Here is a 25,328-nt window from a genome sequence, read left to right as displayed (position 1 = left end):
CCTATTTGGAACCAGTCTGTTGTTCCATGTCCAGTTCTAACTTTTGCTTCCTGACCTGCATATAGGTTGCTCAGGAAGCAGGTCAGGTGACCTGGGATTCCCATCTCTTTCAGAATCTTCTACAGTTTATTGTGATCCACATTCAAAGGTTTTGGCATAGTCAATAAAGCAGAAATAGATGTTTTTCTGGTACTCTCTTGCTTTTTCCATGATCCAGCAGATGTTGGCAATTAGATCTCTGGTTTCTCTGACTTTTCTAAAACCAGCTTGGACACCTGGAAGTTCATAGTTCATATACTGCTGAAGTCTGGCTCGGAAATTTTGAGCATTATATTACTGGTATGCGAGACGAGTGCAATTATGCGGTATTTGAGCATTATTTGGCATTGCCTTTCTTTGGGATTGGAATGAAAACTGACCTTTTCCAGTCCTATGGTCACAGCTGGGTTTTCCAAAGTTGCTGGCATACTGAGTGCAGCACTTTCTCAATATCATCTTTCAGGACTTGAAATGGTTCAGCTGGAATTCCATCACCTCCACTAGCTTTGCTCATAGTGATGCTTTCTAAGGCCCACTTGACTTCACATATCAGGATGTCTGGCTCTACGTGAGTCATCACACCATTGTAATTATCTGGGTCATGAAGCTCTTTTTGGTACAGTTCTTCTGTATATTCTTGCCACCTCTTTTTAATATCTTCTTCTCTGTTAGGTGCATATCATTCATGTCCTTTATAGAGCCCATGGTTGCATGACATGTTCCCTCTGTATCTCTAATTTTCCTGAGGAGATCTCTGGTCTTTTCTGTTCTGTTGTTTTCCTCTATTTCTTTGCATTGATCACTGAGGAAGGCTTTCTTATCTCTCCTTGCTATTCTTTGGAACTCTGCATTCAGATGCTTATATCATTCTTTTTCTCCTTTGTTTTTCACTTCTTTCTTTTCACAGCTATTTGTAAGGCCTCCTCAGACAGCCATTTTGTATTTTTGAATTTCTTTTCCATGGGGACGGTCTTGATCCCTGTCTCCTGTACAATGTTATGAATCTCCACCCATAGTTAATCAGCCACTCTATCAGATCTAGTCCCTTAAATCTATTTCTCACTTCCACTGTATAATCACAAGAGATTTGATTTATGTCATACCTGAATGGTCTAGTGGTTTTCCATACTTTTTAAATTTAAGTATGAATTTGGCAATAAGAATTTCATGATCTGAGCCACAGTCCACTCCTGGTCTTGTTTTTCCTGACTATATAGAACATCTCCTTCTTTGGCTGCAAATAATACAGTCAATCTGATTTCGGTGTTGACCATCTGGTGATGTCCATGTGTAGTCTTCTCTCTCTCTCTCTTTTTTTTTTTTTTTTTTTTGGAAAAGGATGTTTGCTATGACTAGTGCGTTCTCTTGCCAAAACTCTATCAGCCTTTGTCCTGCTTCCTTCAGTACTCCATGGCCAAATTTGCCTGTTACTCCAGGTGTTTCTTGATTTCCCCCTTTTGCATTCCAGTCCCCTAAAATGGAAAGGACATCTTTTGTGGATGTTAGTTCTAAAAGGTCTTGTAGGTCTTCATAGAACAATACAACTTCAGCTTCTTCAGTGTTACTTTTTGGTGCATAGGCTTGGATTCACATGATATTGAATGTTTTGCATTAGAATTGAACAGGGATCATTATGTCAAATTGGAAATTGCATTCAAGTATTGAATTTTGGACTGTTTTGTTGACCATGGTGGCTACTCCATTTCTTCTAAGGGATTCCTGCCCACAGCAGTAGATATAATGGTCATCTGAGTTAAATCCCACATTCCAGTCCATTTTAGTTCTCTAATTCCTAGAATGTCGACGTTCACTCTTGCCTTGTCCTGTTTGAACACTTCCAATTTGCTTTGACTCATGGACCTGACATTCCAGTTTCCTATGCCATATTGGTTTTAGAGAAGACTCTTGAGTGTCCCTTGAACTGCAAGGAGATCAACCAGTCCATTCTGAAGGAGATCAGCTCTGGGATTTCTTTGGAAGGAATGATGTTAAAGCTGCAACACCAGTACTTTGGCCACCTCATGCAAAGAGTTGACTCTTTGGAAAAGACTCTGATGCTGGGAGGGATTGGGGGCAGTAGGAGAAGGGGACGACCGAGGATGAGATGGCTGGATGGCATCACTGACTCAATGGACATGAATCTGAGTGAACTCCAGGAGTTGGTGTTGGACAGGGAGGCCTGGCGTGCTGCGATTCATGGGGTCGCAAAGAGTCAGACACAATGGAGCGACTGAACTGAACTAAACTGTTTGTGTTCATCTCAAAGGTTTTTTCTTATTTCAAGAAGAGCCTGTTTCACATCAACTATATAAAAACTATTTACTAATTAAAGTCAAATGTTGAAAATTATTTTGTTCCAATACATTCTATTCAATACAGGTAAATGCTGCTTCAGCAATATGCAAAGACACTTAAATTCTGTAATACAGACACCATTTCAAGCAGCAAAATTTGCTCACTTTTCTCTGGAAAACCTTCCCAGTAATAGTATCACAATTCTAATTTTTCTAAGCACAGACCACCTTTAAATTTAGAGATACTGGAAAAGTGACAACAATCAAAGTGTTTTCCAAGTTTTAAAACGTGTATAAAGTATCTCAAGAGAAAACTTTTCATTCATTCCTCATCGGAAAACAGTGAAAAGACAAGTTTTTCTAACTGTGAAAAATATCCTGTATTTCAAGGGACACATTTAGATGGATTACCATTAGAATGTGTTGCAGAAAAATGGAAAAAATAATCCTTCATGAAAGTATCTTTCAAATGGATAAAAATCACTATACTGCACCTTAAGGAACTGATTTTTTCAAGCAATTTATTTGTGATGCTTTTAACTGTACTTCACTAAAGGAGACACAGACCATGAGTATAAAAACGCAGTTTTTGAGTAAGCAGTCCAGGAACATTAAAATATATATATTTCCTGTGCTTTGCACATAATGCTTTTATCCATAAGTGCTGCATTTCACAAAGTTTTAATACTTCAAGATAAGCTTTGCAAATCACATGTTTTGACTCTTGGGTCTACAATCAATAGTTATATAATGAAGTATCTGTAATATAATAAATATAATATATATATCCAGAATATATATACAATAAGTGGTTCACCAGGTAGCTCACAAAACATGCACCTTGTCCCAGCAAAACAGAGAAAAGCATTCACAGCATACTTGCCTGTGATAGTGATCTCTATCAAAGGGTCACAAATTGCCCCAAATGCTTTCCTCAATGTACTGCCCTCTAAAACAGATAGGGTAAATAGTATCTGAAAGAACAGTATAAAACTTTTGAGTCTGGGAACATGTTTATACATCTCTCACTAGCTAGGAGGGTTGTGTCTTATTTTCTCTGACACAGATTATAAATGTCTAAATAACAACAACAAAAAAAGGATTTCATTTCTGCTGTTACACCAAAGAAAACAACATGAGAAAGTAAGGAGAAGTAACTAAGTAAAGACTATTTAAAATTGATCTGAAATTTTAAAAAAAAAAAACAACTGAAATCATTCCAAGCTTCTTTTCTGATCAGAATGCAGTAAGAAGCAGATGTCAACTACAGGGGGAAAAAAAAAAAAAAAAAAGAAACTATTAAAAATACTAACATATGGAGACTAAACAACATTCATCTGAATAACCAACAAATCACAGGCAAAATTTAAAAAAAGAAATCAAAATATGCATAGAAACAAGTGGAAATGAAAATGCAACAACCCAAAACCTATGGAACTCAGTAAAAGTAGTGCTAACGGTAAGGTGAATAGCAATACAAGCTTACCTCCAGAAACAAGAAAAATGTCAAATAAATAACATAACTCTACACCTAAAGCAACTTAAAAAGGAAGAAATAAAGAAGCCCCGGGTTAGAAAAAGGAAAGAATTCTTTAAAATTAGGTTAGAAATAATTGCAAAAGAAACAAAAGAGACTATAGCAAAACTCAACAAAGCTAAAAGCTGGTCCTTTGAGAAGATAAATAAAATAGACAAACCATTAGTCAGATGCATCAAGAAACAAAGGGAGAAGCATCGAATCAACAAAATTAGAAATGAAAATGGAATAATCACAATAGACAATACACAAATACAAAGGATCATAAGAGATTACTATCAGAAATTATATGCCAATAAAATGGACAACTTGCAAGAAATGGACAAATTCTTAGAAAAGTGCAACTTTACAAAACTGAGCCAGGAAGAAATAAAAAGTCTTAACAGACCCATCACAAGCACAGGAATTGAAACTGTAATCAGAAATCTTCCAGCAAAAAAAAGCCCAGGACCAGACAGCTTTAGAGATTAATTCTAGCACAAATTTAGAGAAGAGCTAACACCTATCCTACTCAAACTCTTCCAGAAAATTGCAGAGGAAGGAAAACTGCCAAACTCATTCTATGAAGCCACCATCACCCTAATACCAAACCAAACAAAGATGCCACAAAAAAGAAAACTACAGGCCAATATCGCTGCTGAACATAGATGCAAAAATCCTTAACAAAATCCTAGCAAACAGAATCCAACAACATATTAAAAACATCATACATCATGACCAAGTGGGCTTTATCCCAGGGATCCAAGAGTTTTTCAATATCTGCAAATCAATCAATGTAATAAACCACAGTAACAAATTGAAAGATTAAAAACCATATGATTATCTCAACAGATGCAGAGAAAGCATCTGAGAAAAATCAACATCCACTCATGATAAGAACCCTCCCGAAAGCAGGAATAGAAGGAACATATCTCAACGTAATAAAAGCTATATATGAGAAACCCACAGCAAACATTATCCTCAATGGTGAAAAATTAATTGAAAGCATTTAACCTAAAGTCAGGAACAAGAAAAGCATGCCCACTCTCACCACTACTATTCAACATATTTTTGGAAGTTTTAGCCACAACAATCAGAGAAGAAAAAGAAATAAAAGGAATTCAGATTGGAAAAGAAGTAAAACTCTCACTGTTTCCAGATGATATGATCCTCTACATAGAAAACCCTAAAGACTCCACCAGAAAATTACTAGAGCTAATCAATGAATATAGTAAAGTTGCAGGGTATAAAATCAACACACAGAAATCCCTTGCATTCCTATACACTAATAATGAGAAAACAGAAAGAGAAATTAAAGAAGCAATTCAATTCACCATTCCAGTGAAAAGAATAAAATACTTAGGAATATATCTACCTAAAAAAACAAGACCTATATATAGAAAACTATAAAACACTAACGAAAGAAATCAAAGATGGCAGAAAAAGATGGAGAAATATAACATGTTCATGGATTAGCAGAATCAATATAGAGAAAATGAGTATACTACCCAAAGCAATCCATAATTGAATACAATCCCTATCAAGCTACCAACAGTATTTTTTCAGAGAACTAGAACAAATAATTTCATAACTTGTATCAAATATGATAAACCTCGAATAACCAAAGCAATCATGAGAAAGAATGAAACTGGAGAAATCAACCTTCCTGACTTCAGGCTGTACTACAAAGATACAGTCATCAAGACAGTATGGTACTGCCACAAAGACAGAAATATATATCAATGGAACAAAATAGAAAGCCCAGAGATAAATCTACGCACCTATGCATGCTTAATTTTTGACAAAAGAGGCAAGAATATACAATGAAAATACAATCTCTTTAATAACTGGTGCTGGGAAAATTGGTCAACCACTTGTAAAAGAATGAAACTAGAATGCTTTTTAACAACATACACAAGAATAAACTCCAAATGGATTATAGATTTAAATATAAGACCAGAAACTATAAAGCTCTTAGAGGAAAACATAGGAAAAACACTCTCTGACATAATTCACAGCAGGATCCTCTATGACCCACCTCCCAGAGTAGTGGAAATAAAAGGAAAAATAAACAAATGGGACCTAATTAAACTTAAAATCTTTTACACAATGAAAGGAACTACAAGCAAGATGAAAAGAAGCCTTCAGAATGGGAGACAATAACAAATGAAGCAACTGACAAAGAATTAATGTTGAAAAAATACAAGCTACTCCTGAAGCTCAATTCTAGAAAAATAAACGACCCAATCAAAAAGTGGGCCAAAGAACTAAACAGATTTCTCCAGAGAAGACATACTTGTGGCTAACAAACACATGAAAAGATGCTCAACATCACTCCTTATCAGAGAAATGCAAATGAAAACCACAATGAGGTACCATTTCACGCCAATCAGAATGGCTGCTCTCCAAAAGTGTAAAAAGAGTAAATGCTGGAGATGGTGCAGAGAAAAGGGAACTCTCTTACACTGTGGGTGAGAATGCAAACTAGTACAGCCACTATGGAGAACAGTGTGGAGATTCCTTAAAAAACTGAAAATAGAACTGCCATATGACCCAGCAGTCCCACTGTTGGGCATATACACTGAGGAAACCAGAGTTGAAAGGGACACGTGTACCTTAATGTTCATCACAGCAGTTTACAATAGGCAGGACCTGGAAGAAACCTAGATGTCCATAGGGAGACAAATGGACAAGAACAACGTGGTACATACAGACAACGGAATATTACTCATGCATTAAAAAGAATACATGTGAATCAGTTTTAATGAGGTGGGTGAAACTGGAGCCTATTATAAAGAATGAAATAAGTCAGAAAGGAAAACACCAATACAGTATATTAATGCATGTATATGGAATTTAGAAATATGCTAATGATGACCCTATATGTGAGACAGCAAAAGAGACATAACTGTATAGAATAGTCTTTCGGATTCTGTGGGAAAAGGCGAGGGTGGGATGATTTGAGGGAATACCATTGAAGCAGATATATTACCATATGTGAAAGAGATCATCAGTCCAAGTTCGATGCATGAGATAGGGTGCTCAGGGCTGGTGCACTGAGATGACCCTGAGGGATGCGATGAGGAGAGAGGTGGGAGGGGGGTTCAGGATTGGGAACAGATGTACACCCATGGCTGATTCATGTCAATGTATGGCAAAAACCTCTACAATACTGTAAAGTAATTAGCCACCAATTAAAATAAATACATTTAAAATAGTAATAATAAAATTGACCTGAAAAACTTATATGTCCCTTTAGGTGTGCACACAAAACAGGTACAAACTATCTTATCCATTTCCTTACACAGTCCTTTCAGGGTACACATGCACAAAATAAAAGCATCATTTTTGGTTCATCAACAATGTTAGTACCATTTTCACTTTCCACAATACCTACAAAACCTATAAATCAAATCACACTGAATAGTTGCATAAAATCCTGTATCTGAGAAGTCTTATAATCTACCAATTTAAGATCTAAATTTATCAAAGCTACATGGTTTAAAACAATTTTCATTAATTATAAATATCACTCAAACATAGCTCTAAATTCTTCCAGCATCTTTTGTATTTCATTCCTGTGAATAATTTACATCAAATATTATTCAATAAGGATAACCTAAAAGACCATACTTGTTATGAAAGAAATCCCCCACTCAGGGATTTCACAGACAATACTTGTTACATGAGCCAAGCTGACTTTAACTAACAGGTAAAAATTGGTATCAAACATTACCACAAATCTTCTTGAAGTGTTTCTGCAGAGGGATGTTTCCCTCTGAGGGCTTCAATCACTGAGATGTTTTCTGCATGGAAATAAAAATGGAAAACACTTTAAAACTGGTCTATGGCATTTTGGTCAGGTTTCCTGAAGAAACAGCCTCACTGTGGAAAATGCCAGGCTTTTCACCACCAAAAGCTTCTTAAAGCAGATGTCTCAAGGAATCGTGCATGCACAGGTCAGATGAAGTTAGGTTTGGTCAGATGAAGTTAGACCAGGACCACTTTTTGGAGACAGCATTACAAGACTTTCAGGGTTTACCAACAGGGAATCAAAATGCAGCACTCTGGGATATTATTTGGAAAGAAGGATGTGCAAGCTGCTTTGAAGGAGAGGTGCTAAGGAAGCTTATAGGGCAGTCCCAGTTTGGGATATGAGGCCAAATTGGGCAGTCTCTGGTACATGACACAGCCTGGCACACACATAGCTTTCCTGGCTTACTTTGTGGAAGACTGGAAAGCAGTGACCCAAGGGACAGGGTTACTGCCTGAACCCGTACCCCTGCCCTCACCCATGTGCTGTGATCTGCAAAGAGTTCAGACAGACCATACCTTGGCAAACACTCTCTGGCTCCCTCAGCGCTCTTCTATCCTGACTCCCAGAGTCACAGGCTGCTATATCCTGAGCCTCCAACAGGGCATCCTCAGCCCTCCTGAGACAGTTCCTCTCACACATCTGCATCCACTCATGTCTTCCAAGGTACAGACAACACACCTGCACCCCTGAAAACACAAATGTAAAGACACAGATGGCCCCAGGGTCAATGAGATGCCAGAACGGGTCCTCTGCAGCGGATCAGGGTATGTGCATCTTCCTGTCTCCTGTTGGACCAGGAGCTGATGAAGCATCTATTGATCGTGACCCCCTGCCCGCAGCACTGCAAATGGAGGACTGGCTCCTGCACTGTTCCTCACAGCCCCGCTCTGCCCACGAACACATTAGTGCCGTGACCCCCTGGAGACTGAGTGTCAGGACCCCACGTGGGGATAGATGCTGCCCTCTATGCCTCACATCCTGAGGGATCCTGTGCCTAGTGGGGAGGCCCAACCACAGGCAGAACAAAGCTGAGTGTCCCTTTATTTAGATGAGGAATAAACCGTTCAGCACCTGTCTGGGCACAGTAGGGTTGAGGGCCTTTCTGATACACCATCTGGACCCTATGATGACCTCAGGGCACTGGCTCATCCTGCGCAGTGGCAGGGCAGGAAGGATATACCTGGGTAGATGATGCCTGCACACCCTCTGAGACCCTACTGGGATGTGGGGACTGACAGCACTCCCCAAACCCTGCCTTCTGGCCCAGCCCTAGGAGTCCTCCTTCTGCCCTGCTGGAGCCTGAGAGGAAGCCTTGGGGACATTGCATCAGAGGCCAGCTTGTTGCCACAGCCCCACACTGGTTCCTTCATGTCTGAGAAGACAGCGCCACCACTCCCCCATCCCTGCTCAAGGTCACGTGGTGCCCCCAGACTTCCGGAGAGTCCCTCTGTCCACTTCTTGGATCCCTCTGCCTCTACCTCTCTCCTTCCATCCTTCATCCACACAGGGTGAACTCGCCACCGTGATCTCCAAACTGCGAACCTCACACGGCACATGCGGCGCTTCTCTCAGGACCTCAGGACAGTCGGAAAGCACCCAGCCTCTCCTGAGAGGTGCCTGCGGAAGGCGGAGCCTGGACCTAGCCCCTCCCCAGGCAAAACTGCCCTCCAGCGGGGAAGTGATCAGGCTGGGGACCCACGCTGCAGCTCTCTAGGTTCTGCCTGCAGAGGACATTGCTCCTGCGGGCCGTTTTCCTGGGAAATCACAGAAGGCCAGGGGAGTGAGGAACAGGTGCTTCAGCCTCCGCCCACATGATGAAGGAGCTTTTACCAACTCCTAGTCACTCTCCTCCTGATTTCCGTTGTTCTCACGCCCTTCCCCTTGCAGACGAAGACCCATAATTCAGGATGTCTTGTACAAACCACATCCCCCCATATTCAGATTTGGATTTTCCTTTCCTTTTCTTTTTTTTTTTTTTTAAGTCAGTGTTATCTAATCCTTAAATAGCCTTGCTTACTTATGTTGTCTGCAAATTACCATCAATTGTATCAGGTTCTCTGTGTTCTTCTGCCACTTTCTCTTTGTGTCACTCATCATTGTGGCAGTATCAATGAGTATCCACAGTGTAACCTGTCTCCACCAAGCTTTCTCTTTCCCTGAGCTGTCATATACCCTTGTAGAACCACGCTTCCTTTTCTCCCTCCATTTTTCTACTTGTCCCTGGACATGTGCATGGTTTCCACATGAGACACTTTCAGAGCACGGATGCAAGCATTGTTCTGACATCTAGCCCTTGTGCAAAACGCATTTTGGTGTTTAAGGGAATGGAATGACTAGTTCATAGGCTCACTGAGTGCAGGGAAATCGTCTCCATCTTCTGCCTCCACCTGCAGGTTGAGTCCCATTGTTCCGTGTCCTCACCAAATACTTGCTGGAATCGAGTTTGTTGCCTGTTGCCATTCTAGCGGGTGTAAAATTACATCAGGGAGAATTACTCTTCTGCATATTACTCAGCTTTCACAAGGTTGAGCTCCATTTTTTTAATATAAAATTTTATGCTGATTGGTCATTTCAAATTTTTCTCAGTGACAAGTGTCACATGGGGATTTTTTTTCAGTTTTCCCTTTGGTAGAAAAAGGTTTTGTTATAAATTCATAGAAGTTGCTGTTATGTTTGGATATTAGTCTTTATATGTGTTTTCCTTTGCCAGTTAAAAGAGCTTTATCTTAACTCTAGCATCATAATATTTTCTCCATAATTCTATTTTGATGTTTTTAAGGTTTACTTTTCATTTTTGAATCAGTGTTCCTGGGAAAACTGGTGTTTTTTTGCTGACATCATATAGAGATCCAACTCTTTATTTCCCTTCATGTTGACATTCCGACTTGACATATTCACTAATGAAATAGTACATAATTTCCTCACAATTATATCATTTAGCAAAAATATTCATCTTTGCCCACACTGATTGAAATACCACCTTTTTCATATAATAGATTTCTGAATTTTATTTGGCCTAGTCTGTACTTTTCATTACATTCCACTGGATAGTCTGTCTACTTGTGGTCCAACATCACAATAGAGACTTTAGACTATCCTGTAATATCTAGTTGATCAGTTCTCATGTAAAGCTCTTCCCTTTGGGTGTTTTTGCAGTTTTCGTGCTTTTTTAATTTTCTTTTTTCCTATTCTATCATCTTGATACCTCTGGGAGGGGAGGGAAGATTGTTGGCATTTGTCTGGGATTGCATTAAATCTGTAAGTAATCTCAGGGAGAACTAACAACTGGATGATGTTGAAAGATCCTAACAAGAGACAAGATGATACACAGCTAACTTATATTTTAGCAAGTGTCCAATATAACAGCTGGATTTTAAAGATCCAAAATCATAATTTGCAGTTAAACTTCAAAGAAGATCTCTGAAGCAGCCTTCCTATCTGTCTGTTGTCAGTCACCTGTGTTCACTCACTCAGCACTTTGGAACATGTTCTCACCCCAATTTTGTTCCATATTCTCTGGCCTCTCAGATCCTTAAATGTCCTCATCAAAACTGACCTGTTCCTGCACTCTGTTTAAACTCCATCAGCTTTGAAGGCTGAACCTGAAGTTGCTCCGTCTTAAAAATCTGCCCTTCATATATAGTGCACTTGAACCACTGCCTCCTATCCTTCTAGTTCCTGTTTACTCTTGTGTCCCCACTGCATCCATTTACAGTCTCATCAGAACACCCAATCCAGTGGATCTTTTCCTTATCATCTGTCAAGGAGACCTCCTAGCTTCTCATGAGTGAAGGCCCAACATCTCAGTCAGTCCCTTCCCTATAACATGCTGGGAAGCCCCTGCCTTTCAGGTAAAATCCTACTTTTCTGAAAACCCAGTTCTCTTTCCTTTTGCTGGCCCCTGCCACCATGGAGAAACTTACCTAAGATGACCAAGAATTAGCACCATGGACTGATGACTGACAGCCTCAACCAGGCCCTCTAATTGCTTTCTAGTTATCCCATTTGCATCTGGCCAACCCACTTTCTCCACTTGCCATTTTTGACCTTTTCCACTCCACTCCACCTTTAATTATGTTTCTTCCCCTCAGAACTCCCCTGCCATGCTCAGCAGCTCACTCTCTCCCTATTTTTCTGAGAAAAATGGTTCAGATGGAAAGCCCAGCACCCACTGCTCTCAAACCTACAGGCCACCTGCATCTGTCCCAAACTGTCACCCTGTCTGAGGAGAGAGGGACTTGCCACTGTGTTCTAGGGCCCATGGTCCTCCTGTCTTCCAGGAACCTTGCAGTATCCGCTATTTTATCCAGTGTCTCTCTATCCTCTAACTTGAGGCCCTCTTTCTCTTTCTCACTGCTCCCACTAGCCTTTGCACATATTCAAATCTCCTTAAACTTGAAGGAGAATCTCTTGGTTCTGGTTTCAATCAGCCCACCCACCCCTTCACTCTCCTTCTCTTAGCAGTCAAAGGTCTATCAAGACATGTCTACACTTATTGCCTCAATTTCCTCCTCTCCCATATTCTCTGTGACCTACTGGAAGCCAGCACAACATGTGCTCCAACAACTCTTCAAATGGCACTCACCTAAAAGTTGCCAGTGACTTCTGTGTGGCCAAAGTGAGTGGATGTGGTCCTCATCTCTTTTGATTTGCAGCAGGATTCATCAACAAGAACTGCCTCTTGCTATCCTTGCCCTATTTCTGTGTTCATTTGGCTTCCATAAGTACACATTCTCTGGTTATCCTCTTGTTCATATGGCCACTTCTCAGTATCTTTGGTGCCTCTGTCTGCCCCAACACGGGTGGGAACTTAGATGGTGGGCCTCTCTAGAACTCATCTTCACTTTGCTCCCTTCTTGACTTATACCCTTTCTCTTAACATTTCCATACATGCCCACCTGGAGTACAATTACCATTTACATCAGAGTTTCTCAAGGTGTGGAGCATGCACTAGCCTGCCTGCAAATCACAAGGTAGTGGGTGTTAAAATCCAGATTCCCAGGGACTTCCCTGGTGGTCCACTGGCTAATGCTCTGTGCTCCTAATGCAGTGGGCCCAGGTTTGATACCTAATCAGGGAACTAGATCTCATATCACAACTAAGAGCTCATATGCCCCGACTAAGAATCTCACATGTCTCAAAGAATATCACAACAAAGGCCTGGCACAGTCAAATAAATAAATAATCCAGTGTCCTTGGCCCTATGCAAGGCCTACAGAAACAGTTCCATGGGTGGATACTGGGAAGTTACATTTTAAATGCATTCTCCAGGCTGCTCTCAACCCCACTAAAGTTGGAACCACTGTTTTTGTGAAGAAGGGCCTGGCTGACATTCACCAAGGCAGCTCAATATCTCCATTTGCTGGCTTCCTGACACTAGTTCTTAGTTTCCCAAATAGAGTCCATGGATGCTAAGAAAGGATCAGAAATGAGGGTAAAAGAAAAGAAAAAAAAAAAAAAAAAAGAGGATCAAAAACAAGGGGGAAAGAAAAAAGAAAAAAAAAACACATAAAAAACAAAGAGAAATGGTTAAGAATGGAGTACCTGCCAGACCAATAAACAAGATTTAGTTGTATCCTCTCCTGACTTTCCTAGCTCCAAATTAGAACTTTCTGTGCCAAAGGTTTAGTGGTAAATTACATTGACACCTTTCCATTCTTATCCACGACACAAGAATTCAGGTGTTGGGAGACTCTTTTTTCTATAGACCATCACATCAACTTTCTTACTTATTACAATGTACCAACAACACTTAACGAATGTTCAAAGGTAGCCTTCCAGAAGTTAACTAAGAAGAAGCATTCTACTTTTCCCTGATAATCTATGATGGAGTATTCTAATTTAACCTAGCTTCTACTGTGAAGTCTTTGATCGAATTGTAGAAAAAAATAAACCTTGAGTATAATAAAATTGATGACAAATATGATTTATGAAGGAAATAGAATTCACCCCTAAGTCCACTCCTCAGGCATAATATGCCATTTCAGATTGGTGATATTATTTGCTTTCATCCTTTTCTCTGCATATAGACACATAGATAGACAGGTGCCTAAACAGAGGTGCAGCTATAAATAGAAGATACAGTTATATGTATATGTTATTGATAGAGATATAATCTATAGATTATATATGCATAATATATATTATTTATTAGACATTTTATATATAAAATGTATTAGAAATTTTATAGAATTATATAGAAAATATATTACTCTATATAGAGAATAATCTATATAGAGTAATATAAAATCCCTACATTAATTTAACTTTTCTACTTCCCTCAGTTATCTGCTTGCTCATTCATTTTCCTTCTTTCATCTAAGATTGGCAAATGAAGCCTTCAAGATTTTATTGACTCTGATCACACTTTCACACTGGCTAATCAAGAATTGAGTTAGTTCAAGTAACAAGACACCATTAACTAATTGTTCACTTTGAATAACTCTCTTTCCCATGGCTTTCAGTATTTCATTAACTCGTGTGAAAAAATCAGTGTGTTGAGTGAGGGGTGGTTGATGCCCAGATCCCTTCTTGCACTACTCTGTGTCTCTAAGTATGTGTGTCTCTCAGTGTGTTTTTGTCTCTCTTTCAGTGTTTGTCTCTTTCAGTGTGAGTGTGTCTGGTTCTTAGCATGTGGGTGTCTCTCTCTCTCTCTGTATGTGTATGAATCTCAGTGTGTGTGTCTCACTGTGTATGTGTGTGTCTCTGTGTGTCATTCAGTGTGTATGTCACTCAGTGTGTTTGTCTCTCTCAATGTGTGTGACTCTCTCAGTGTGTGTGCTTAGCTCTATGAATGTGTGTGTCCCTGTGTTCTGTGTGTGTCTCTTTCAGTGTGTGTGTGTCTGATTATCAGTGTGTGTGTGAGTGTTTGTGTTTCCCTCTCTCTGTAAGTATGTGTCTCTCAGTATGTGTGTCTCTCAGTTGTGTGTCTCTATGTGTCTATGTGTGTATGTCTCAGAGTGTGTGACTCTCTCTCAGTGTGTATGTCTCTCTCACTGTGTGTGTGTCTCTCAGTATGTGTTTTTCATTTTCAGTATTGATGTCTCTATGTATTTGTGTGTCTCTTAGTGTGTATGCGTATTTCTACATCTGTATGTCTCTCAGGGTATATGTGTCTCTCAGTGTGTGTGTGTGTGTCTCCCTATGTGTATGTCTCTCAGTGTGTATCTCAGTGTGTGTCTCTCTGGCTCTGTGTGTGTCTCTCAGTGCTTGTGTGTCTCTCGAAGTGTGTATGTCCCTCTCAGTGTATGTGTGTCTCTCACTGTGTGTTTCTTTCTCCTATTGTGGATGTCTCTCTTTCTCAGTGTGACTGTATGTCTTTCCCAATGTGTGTCTGTATCTGCATGTTGTGTGTTCAATTTTACACAGTGTGTGTGTCTACTCTCCCATAGGGTGTGTGTTTCTCTAAATGTGAGTTGTCTCTCAGTGTGGTTTTCTCTCTCTCAGTGTGGATGTTTCTCTCACTCTCAGTGTGGATGTTTTTCTCTCTCTCAGTGTATGTATGTTTCTGTATGTGCGTGTCTCTCAATGTGTGTTGGTGTTTCTCTCTGTGTGAGTCTCTGTGTGTTTGTCTCTCAGTGTAGGTGTGTGTGTCTCTCTCGTGGTGCATGTGTTTCTCTCTCTATGTGTGTCTCTCAGTGTGTGTGCGTGTGTCTCTCTCAGTGTGTGTGTACCTCTCTCCATATATGTATGTCTCTCAGTGTCTCTGTGTGTGCTTCTCAGTGTATGTGTCTGTCATTGTGTGTGTTTCACTCTCAATGTGTATGTGTCTCTGTATGTGTGTGTCTCTCAGTATGAGTGTCTTGCTCTCTCAGTACCTCTCAGTGAGTGTTTGTCTCAGATTCCGTGTGTTTGTCTCTCTCAATGTTAGTGTCTCACACTCTCAGTGTGTGTCCCCCTGTTTGTGTGTCTCACAATCTGTGTGTGTGTCTCTCTCAGGGTGTGCATGTCTCTCTCTTAGTGTGTGTGTCTCTATTTCTGTGTGTGTGTCTATTTTGCAGAGTCTGTGTGTCTGTCTCTGCATATGTGTATGTCTCTCAGTATGTCTGTGCATGCCTCTCAGTGTGTGGGTCTCTCTTTCAGTGTGTGTTACTCTGTGTGTATCTGTCGCTTTCTCAGTGTGTAAGTCTCTGTGTGTTTCTGTGTTTTTCTCTCAATGTGTGTGTGCCTCACACAGTGTGTGACTCTGAGTGTGCTTGTATCTCTCAGTGTGTTTCTCTCTCTCTTAGTGTGTTTGTCTGTGTATGTATATAGCTCAGTGTGTGTGTACCTCTCAGTGTGTGTGTGTACCTCTCAGTGTGTGTGTGTCTCTCATTGTGTGAGTTTCTCGATCAGTATGTGTGTCTCTTTATCTCAAAGTGTGTGTTTCTGTGCTTATGTGTGTGTGGGAGTATCAGTGTGTGTCTCTTTTTCAGGACTTGTGTGTGTCTGTCAATGTGTGTGTCACTCCTAATGTGTGTGTGTGTCTCTTTCTGCATATATGTATGTCTCTCAGTGTGTCTGTGTGTGCTCCTCAGTGTGTCTGTGTGTGCCTCTCAGTGTGTGTATCTCTCTCTCAGTGTGTAGGTGTCTGTGTGTGTGTGTTGCTCTCTCAGTGTGTAAGTCTCTGTCTGTTTCTCTAAGTGTGTGTGCCTCTCAAGCAGTATGTGACTCTGTGTGTGTTTGTGCCTCTCAGTGTGTATCTCTCTCTCTCTTAGTGTGTGTCTGTGTTTGTGTCTGGCTCTCAGTGCATCTCCAACCATTGGAGATTATCTCTCTGTGTGTGTGTCTCTCTATCTTAGTGTCGGTCTATGTGTATCTGTGTGTGTGTCCCTTTCAGTGATTGTGTATATCTGTATACGTTTGTCACCACTAGTGTGTGTATGTCTCTCTCTCAATGTGTGTGTGTTTCTGTCTGTATGTGTATGTTTAGCAGTGTGTCTGCGTGTGTCTCAGTGTGCATGTCTTTGTGTGTGTATTTCTCAGTGTGTGAGTCTCTAATTTTCTGTGGCTCATTCAACTGTGTGTGTCCATCTCTCAGTGTGTGTGCGTCTTTTTGTGTGTGTCTTTTAGTTTGTGTGTGTCACACTGTGTGTGTGTCTTTGTGTCTGTCTCTCACTGCATGTGTTTTACGTTGTGTGTGTCTCTCTCAGTGTGTGTTAGTGTCTGATATGTGTCTCTCATTCTGTTACTGAGTATCTCTATGTGTGTGTTTATGTATTTATGTCTGTGTATATGTGTGTGTCTCAGTGTGTGTGGCTATATGTTCTTCTCTCTCAGTGTGTGTGTGTGTCAGTTAGTGGGGTTGCATATGCCTCCCTCTCAGTGTGTGTGTCTCTCTCATTATATGTGTGTCTGTCAGTGTGCATGCGTATGTCTCTCAGCTTGTTTGCCTTTATGTGCCTCTGTGTGTGATTCTCAGTGCTTGTGTCTCTCTCTCAGTATATATGTCTGTCTCAGTGTGTGTGTGTCTCTAACTGTGTGTTTCTCTCTTTGGCAATGCCTTTCTTTCTCAGTATGTGTGTCTCTATCTGTGTGTGTGTGTGTGTGTCACTGTATGTGGTGTGTTCAATCTCACCCACTGTGTGTGTCTACTCTCACACAGTATATGTGTCTCTCTCAGTGTGAGAGTGCCTGGTTATCACTGTGTATGTGTGTCAGTGTTTGTGTTTCTCTCTCACTCTGTATGTGTATGTCTCTCAGCATGTGTGTCTCTCAGTTGTGTGTCCCTATGTGTCTGTGTGTGTGTCTCTCAATGTTTGTGACTCTCTCTGTGTGTATGTCTGTCTCAGTGTGTGTGTGTTTCTCTCTGTATGTGTATGTCTCTCAGTGTGTGTGTCTTTCTCAATGAGTGTATGTCTCTATATGTTGTATATTCAATCTTACACAGTGTATGTGTCTACTCTCATATAGTGTGTGTGTTTATCTCAGTGTGAGTGTGTCTGCTTGTCATTGTGTGTGTGTGTCAGTGTTTGTGTTTTTCTCTCTGTGTATGTATATGTCTCTCAGTATGTGTCTCTCAGTTGTGTGTCTCTATGTGTCTGCATGTGACTCTCAGTTTGAGTGTGTCTTTCAGCATATTTTTCTCTTTCTTGTTGTGGATGTTTCTCTCTCTCTCAGTGTGGATGCTTGTCTCGCTCTCAGTATGTGTCTCTCTGTATGCGTGTGTCTCTCAATGTGTGTCAGTGTTTCTCCATCTGTGTGTCTCTCTGTGTTTCTCTCTCAGTGTATGTGTGTGTCTATCTCTCATGGTGTGTGTGTGTGTCTCTCTCAGTGTTTGTGTCTCTCTCCATATGTGTATGTCTCTCAGTGTCTCTGTGTGTACCTCTCAGTGTGTATGCATCTTTCTAAGTGTGTGTGTCTGACTCTCAGTGGGTATGTGTCTGTCAGTGTGTCTGTTTGTGTCTCCCTGTGTGTGTCTTACTCTGTAGTTGTGTGTCTCTCTCTTCTGTGTGTCTCTCTAACAGTATGTGTGTCTCTCTGTGTCTCTTTTTGTGTTTGTCTCTCCCTAAGTGTTTATGTTTCTTTCTCTGTGTACATGTATGTCTCAGAGTGTGTGTGTCTCTCCATTGTGTGTCTCTATGTGTCTCTGTGTGTCTCTCAGTGTTTGTGTCTTTCTCTCAGTGTGTATGTCTCTCTCAGTGTGTGTGTTTCTCTCTCTGTATGTGTATGAATCTCAGTGTGTGTGTCTCTCAATGTGTGTGTTTCTATGTGTCTCTGGGTCTCTCAATGTTCTTGTCTCACTCAGAGTGTGTGTGTGTGTGTGTGGCAGTATTTGCGTGTCTCTCAGTTGATGTCTCTGTGTGTGTCTGTGTTTCTCACTGTGTGTTTGTGTCTATCAGTCTGTATGTGTTTCTCCATCTCTGTGTGTATGTCTCTCTCCTTCAGTGTGTGTCTTTTTGTGTTTGTCTCTCTCTCAGTGTGTATGTCTCTCTAATTTTCTGTTTGTCACTCTCTCTCTCTCAGTGTGTGAGACAATCTGTATGTCTCTGTGTCTATCAGTATGTGTGTGTCTCTTGAAGTGTATGTCTCTCAGTGCATGTGCATCTCAGTGTGTGTTTCTCTCTCCACATGTGTATGACTCTCAGTGTGTGTGTCTCTCTGTTGTGTGTCACTATGTTTTTCTGTATGTGTCCCTCAGTGCTTGTGACTCTCTCTAAGTGAAAGACAGACACACAACACTGAGAGAGACAAACACACAATGAGAGAGTCATGCAAACTGAGACAGAAACACACACACTGAGTCACACATACTGACATACACACACACTGACATACACACACATACACACACACTGAGAGAGAGGGACATCCATCGAGAGAGAATTGCAGACTGAAAGACACAGATACACTGAGAGAGGTTTAAATACTGTGAGAGAAACAGATAAAGACACAGAAAGAGACACACAGAGAGATACACAAACTGAGCGAGAGACACACACTGAGAAAGATAGCCATAATCACTGGGACAGAAACACACACTGAGAGAAAGAGACATCCACAATGAGAGAGAGAAACACACAGTGAGACACACACACACTGTGAGAGAGAAACACACAGGCAGAAAGACACACAGAGAGAGGGAAAACACACTGAGAGACACACTAACTGTGTGTATCTCTGTGTCAATTTCACAGTATATCTGTTTTTGAATCTCTCAGTGTGTCTCTCTCGACCTGTGTGTGTCTGTCTCATTGTGTATCTGTCTCAGTGTTGTGTGTCTCTTTCTTAGTGTCTGTGTGTGTTTCTCCGTTTCGGTGTGTATGTTTCTCTCTCCTTCAGTGTATGTGTCTCTTTCTCAGTGTGTCTCTTGAATTGTGTGTTTCTCACTCTATCAGTGTGTGTGTGTGTCTCTCTCAGTGTGCATGTTTCTCTCTCAGAGTGTGTGTTTGTGATTCTCAATGATTGTGTATCTCTGTATGTTTGGCGTTTACTTTCACAGTTTCATGGTTCTCTCTCTTGTGTGTGTTTGTGTCTCTCTCACTGTGTGTGCATCTTAGTGATTCTCTGTGTGTGCCTCTCAGAGTGTGTGTGTCTCTCTCAGTGTATATGTTTCTCTCTCAGTGTGTGTGTCTCTCAGTGTGTTTCTGTTTGTGTGTTGTGTGTCTGCATGATTCTTAATGTATCTTTGTGTCTTTCAGACTGTGTGTGTTTCTCTGTCTTAGTGTGTGTTTTTCTCTCCCTCAGTATGTGTGTGTGTGTTTATATTTCTCTCTCAGTGTGTGTGTGTGTTTGTATTTCTCTGTGAGTGTGTGTGTGTCTTTCTTTCAGTGGGCATCTATCTCTGTGTGTGTGTCTCTCTCTCACTGTGTATGTGTGTCTCTCTCAGTGTGAGTGTGTCTCTCAATGTGTTTTTCTCTCTCAGTGTGGATATTTCCCTCTCAGTGGGGATGCTTCTCTCACTCTCAGTGTTTGTGTGTCTCTGTATGTGTGTGTCTCTCAGTGTGTGTTGGTGTTTCTCTATGTATGTGTTTCTGTGTGTTTCTCTCTCAGTGTATTTGTGTCTATCGTTTAAGGTGTGTGTGTTTCTCTCTCATTGTCTGTGTGTGTGTCTCTCTCTCCATATGTTTATATCTCTCAGTGTCTCTCTGGGTGCCTCTGAGTGTATGTCTCTTTATACCTGTGTGGGTGTATCCCTCAGTGTGTGTATTTCTCACTCTCACTGTGTGTGTGTTGGTCAGTGTGTCTTGTTAGGGACCAAAAGACAGGCTCTAGGACCTGAGTCATGTTTCCTTAACAGAACATTCCTTGACCAAATTAGGAAGACTTCCCGCACACATGAACCAGAAAGAGACAGGACATGCGCTCATCCTGCCTGGCCAATCAAGTAATGCCAGCTACTCCTGTAACTGAGACAAAGAACTGCCTGTATATGAGCCACCATACTCCTTTGTTAGGGGCTCTTGTCAGATTCCATTGTGCTGGATGAAACTTGGGCCCTAGAGCGCTAGAAATAAACTCCCTTCTTGCCTTTGCATTACTGTGGTGGACTTGCTCTCTCGGTCAGTTCGGAGATACGGGCTCAGTGCATAACATGTCTGAGTCTTTGTGGCTTGGTGTGTCTGCATCACTAAGTAGTTGTGTGTCTATCTCTTGTGTCTCTCACTTTCATTATGTGTGTCTCTGTGTTTCCCTCACTGTGTTTCTCAGTGTGTTTTTATTTCTCTCTCAGGGTGTGTGTCTCTCTCTCAGTGTGTATGTCTTTCTCAGTGTGTCTATGTCTCTCTGAGTGTGTTTTTCTCCAGGTGGATGTTATTCTCTCTCTCAGTGTGTATGTGTCTCTAATGTACGTGTCTCTCAGGGTGTGTGACTGTCTGTATCACTGTGTGAGTTTATCTCTCTCTAAGTGTGTGTGTGTCTCTTAGTAAGTGTGTCTCTCTGTATGTGTGTCTGTCTTTCTCTGTGAATGTCTCAGTGTGTTTGTGTCTCTCAGTGCATATGTGTTACTTGTGTGTGTGTGTGCGCCTCAGTGTGTGTGAGTGTCTGTGTGTCTCTGTGGGTGTGTGTCTCTCAGGTAGTGAGTGTTCCTTTGTGTGTGTTTCTGTGTGTGTATTTATATCTATGTATATGTATCTCTTAGTGTCTGTGGCCCTGAGAGACATATATATACTGAGAGAGACACACACATACACTGAGAGAGAAACACACAGAGAGACATCCACACTGAGAGAAACAATTACAAACTGAGAGACACATGCACTGAGAGAGACAGACACAATTTCTGTGTCTCTCTCATATTTTGTCTATATTTCATCTCAGTGTGTGTGTCTCTTTCTCAGTGTGTGTGTGTGTTTCTCTCTCAGGGTATGTGTGTGTCTATCTCTCAGTATGTGCGTGTTTCTCTCTCCATGTGAGTATGTCTCTCAGTGTGTGTGTCTTTCAGTGTGTGTTTCTCCTTCTCAGTGTGGATATCTGTCTCAGTGTGTGTGTTTATGTATGTTGTGTGTTCACTCTTTGACAGTGTGTATCTATCTCATGTTTGTGTCTCTCTCAGTGTATATGTCTCTCTCAATGGGTGTGTGTTTATCTCTCTCTCTGGGTGTGCATGGATAACTGTGTGTGTGTGTCTTTGTGTGTGTGTCTCTGTGTTACTTTCAAAGTGTCTCTGTTCCAAATGTGTGTCTCCAAATGTGTCTCTCTCTCAATGTGTGTGTGTTTGTCCAAGTGTGTGTCTGTCTAATTGTTTGTCTGCCTCTGTGTTGTGTGTCTCTTTTCAGGGTCTGAGTGTCTCTCAGTATGTGTGTCTCTCAGAGTGTCTGTGTCTCTCTCTCAGTGTATATCTCTCAATATGCTTGTGTTTCTCAGTGTGGATGTCTCTCCCAGTACATGTGTCTCTCAGTATGTGTTTCTGTCTCTCAGTGTGGTTGTTTCTCTCTTTCTCAGGGTGTGTGTGTCTCTCTCCATATGTATATGTCTCTCAGTGTCTCTGGGTGTGTCTCTCAGTGTATATGTCTCTTTATAAGTGTGTGTGTATTTCTCAGTGTGTATGTCTGTCAGTGTGTCTGTGTGTTTGTGTCTCTGTGTGTGTGTCTCACTCTATAGTTGTGTTTCTGGCTCTTGTGTGTCTCTCGATCTCTGTTTGTGTGTCTCTGTGTGACTCTCAGTGTCTGTGTCTCTCAGTGTATTTGTGTTTCTCTCTCACTGTGTGTGTCTCTCTCTCAGTGGGTATGTTTTCCTAAATGTGTCTGTGTCTCTCAATGTGTCTTTTTCTCAGTGTGGATGTTTTTCTCTCTTTCAGTGTGTCTGTTTCTGTATTTATGTGTCTCTCAGTGTGTGTGGGTGGCTCTGTATCACTGTGTGTGTTTAAGTCTCTCTCAGTGAGTGTGTGTTTCTCTGTTTGTGTCTGTTAGTGCGTATGTGTGTGTCTGTCTTTCTCTGTGTGTATCTTGGTGTGTTTCTGTCTCTCAGTGACTGTGTGTTAGTTGTGTGTGTCTCTCAGTGTGTGTGTAAGTGTCTGTGTATTTCTGTGTGAGTGTGTCTCTCACTCAGTGAGTGTTCCTTTGTGTGTGTTTCTGTGTGTGGCTCTCAGTGTTTAAGTCATTCTCAGTTTGTATGTCTTTCAGTGTGTCTGTGTCTCTCTGTGTGTCTCTCTATATATGTATATGTGTCTCAGTGTGTGTGTTTCTCATTGTGCATGTCTCTATGTGTCTCTGTGTGTCCTCTCTGTGTTTGTATCTCTGTAGGTGTTTGTCTGTCTTTGTGTGTGTGTCTCTGTGTGTGTTTCTCTCTCTCAGTGTGGAAGTGTCTCTTTCTCTCAGTGTGTGTATCTCTCTGTCTATATGCGTCTCATGTGTGTTTCAAAAACATTTCTGTGTCTCTCTCAGTGTGTACATCTCTCTCAGTATATCTGTCTCATTGTGTATTTCTCCTTCTCAGTGTGGGTGTCTCTCTATCTCTCTCAGTGTGCGTGTGTGTCTGTCTCTCTGTATGTGTATGTCTCTAAGTGTTGTTCAGGTATCAGTGTGTGTGTCTCACAATGTTTGTGTCTCTGTCTCAGTGTTTATGTCTCTCAGTGTGTGTTTCACCTTCTCAGTGTGGATGTCTCTCTGTCTCAGGGTGAGTGTGTCTCTGTATATGGTGTGTTCACTCTTCACAGTGTGTGTCTCTCTCTTGTGTGTGTTCAATCCTACACAGTGTGTGTGTCTCCTCTCATACAGTGTGTGTCTCTTCCCGTGTGAGTGTGTCTCTAGGTGTTTTTCTGTCTTTCTGTGGAAGTTTGTCTCTCCGTGTGTGTGTCTCTCTCAGTTTTTGTATCTCTGTGTGTCTCTCACTGTGTGTGTCTCTATCTGTGTTCATACGTGTCTCTCAGTGTTTAAGTCTCTCTCAGCGTGTGAGTGTCTTTCAGTGTGTCTATGTGTCTCTGTGTGTGTGTCTCTGTTTGTGTTTCTATCTCTGTATGTGTGTGTGTCTCAGTGTGTGTCTTTCATTCTGCATGTCTCTATTTGTATCTGTGTTGCCTCTCTCTGTTTGTATCTCTTTGTCAATGTTTAAGTATCTCTTTCTCTGTGTGTCTCTGTTTGTGTGTTTCTCTCTCTCAGTATGGATGTCTCTCTATCTCTCAGTGTGTAGGTGCATCTCTGTCTGTATGTATATGTTTCTATGTGTGTGTGTCTCAGTGTGTATGTTTCAAAATGTTTGTGTGTCTCTCTCAGTGTTTATGTTTCTCTCCATGTGTTTGTCAGTCAGTGTGTGTTTCTTCTTCTCATTATGGATGTCTCTCTCTATCTCTGAGTATCTATGTGTCTTCTTTGTATGGATAGTGTGTGAGCACATCTTAGTGTGTGTGTGTCTCACAATGTTCCTGTCTCTCACTCCCTGTGTATGTCTCACTAAGAGTGTGTGTCTCTCAGTGTGTGTTTCTCCCACTCAGTGTGGATATCTCTCTCATTCTCAGTGTGTTTGAGTATCTCTGTATGTCTATGTCTCTAAGTGTGTGTGTTTCACAATTTTGTTTCTCTGTCTCAGTATGTATGTCTCTCAGTGTTTGTTTCACCTTCTGAGTGAGGATGACTGTCTATTTCAGTGTGTGTGTGTGTGTGTCTGGATGTTGTGTGTTCACCCTTTCACAGTGTGTCTCTCTCATATGTGTGTTCAATCTTACACAGTGTGTTTATTGACTCTGATAGAGTGTGTGTGTTGGTGTTTTTCTCTCTGTGTGTCTCTGTGTGTTTCTCTCTGAGGGTATGTATGTGTCTTTCTCAGTGTGTGTGTGTCCCTCTTTCCATATGAGTATGTCTCTCAGGCATCCAAACTGAGGAGAAAGAATCACACACTGAGAGACACATGCACCAAGAGAGACATACACAATTTCTGTGTATGTCTTTCTCTCTCATTTTGTCTATAGTTTTCATCAGTGTGTGTGTGTGTTTCTCAGTGTGTGTGTGTGTGTGTGTCTATGAGCATGTCCATCAGTGTATGTTGGTGTTTATCTCTCTGTGTGTCTCTGTGTGTTTCTCTCTGAGGGTATGTATGTATCTATCTGACATCACATCCATAGTATGTGTGTCATCACACTCTGTATGTATGACATCACACCCACAATATGTATGATATCATATGCAGTATATGTGACAACACATCCACTCTTTATGATATATCACAGTGTTTATGACATCACTTCCACTGTAATTATGACATCACACCCAGTATAGAGAGTATAGTGAAGTCGCTCAGTCATGTTCAACTCTTTGTGACCCTGTGTACTGTAGCCTACCAGGCTTCTCTGTCCATGGGATTCTCCAGCAAGAATACTGGAGTGGGTTATCATTTCCTTATCCGGGGGATCTTCCTGACCCAGGGGTCAAACCTGGGTCTCCCACAGTAGAGGCAGATACTTTAATCTCTGAGTCACCAGGGAAGACCTACACCCAGTATATATGACTCAAGTCCACTGTATATGACATAGCATCCACCATATATGGGACATCACAGCCACTCTATCTGTGTCATCACGCCTATGTATTGATAACATCACAACCGATCTCTGTATGACATCACACGTGGCATATGAATGACATCATATGTAGTACATATGACATCACACCCACACTTTTTGACCTGAAACCATACAATTTATGACATCACATCCACTGTATTTGTGACATCACAACCACTATCTATCACATCAAATCTATTGTATACAATTTGACATCTGCTATACATGTGTCATCACAGTCACTGTGAA

The 25,328-nt window shown here is 41.1% G+C and overlaps 1 pseudogene; it reads right to left on the bottom strand.

The window, feature by feature from the left end:
* LOC128070923 (eukaryotic translation initiation factor 1A, Y-chromosomal-like) overlaps positions 1-10,071 on the bottom strand; it is a 65,199-nt pseudogene extending 55,128 nt beyond the window's left edge.
* Between the last annotated feature and the right edge of the window lie 15,257 nt (positions 10,072-25,328).

Source organism: Budorcas taxicolor, chromosome Y (assembly GCF_023091745.1).
Source record: "Budorcas taxicolor isolate Tak-1 chromosome Y, Takin1.1, whole genome shotgun sequence".
NCBI lineage: Eukaryota > Metazoa > Chordata > Mammalia > Artiodactyla > Bovidae > Budorcas > Budorcas taxicolor.
This window is presented reverse-complemented; position numbering and strand designations above follow the sequence as displayed.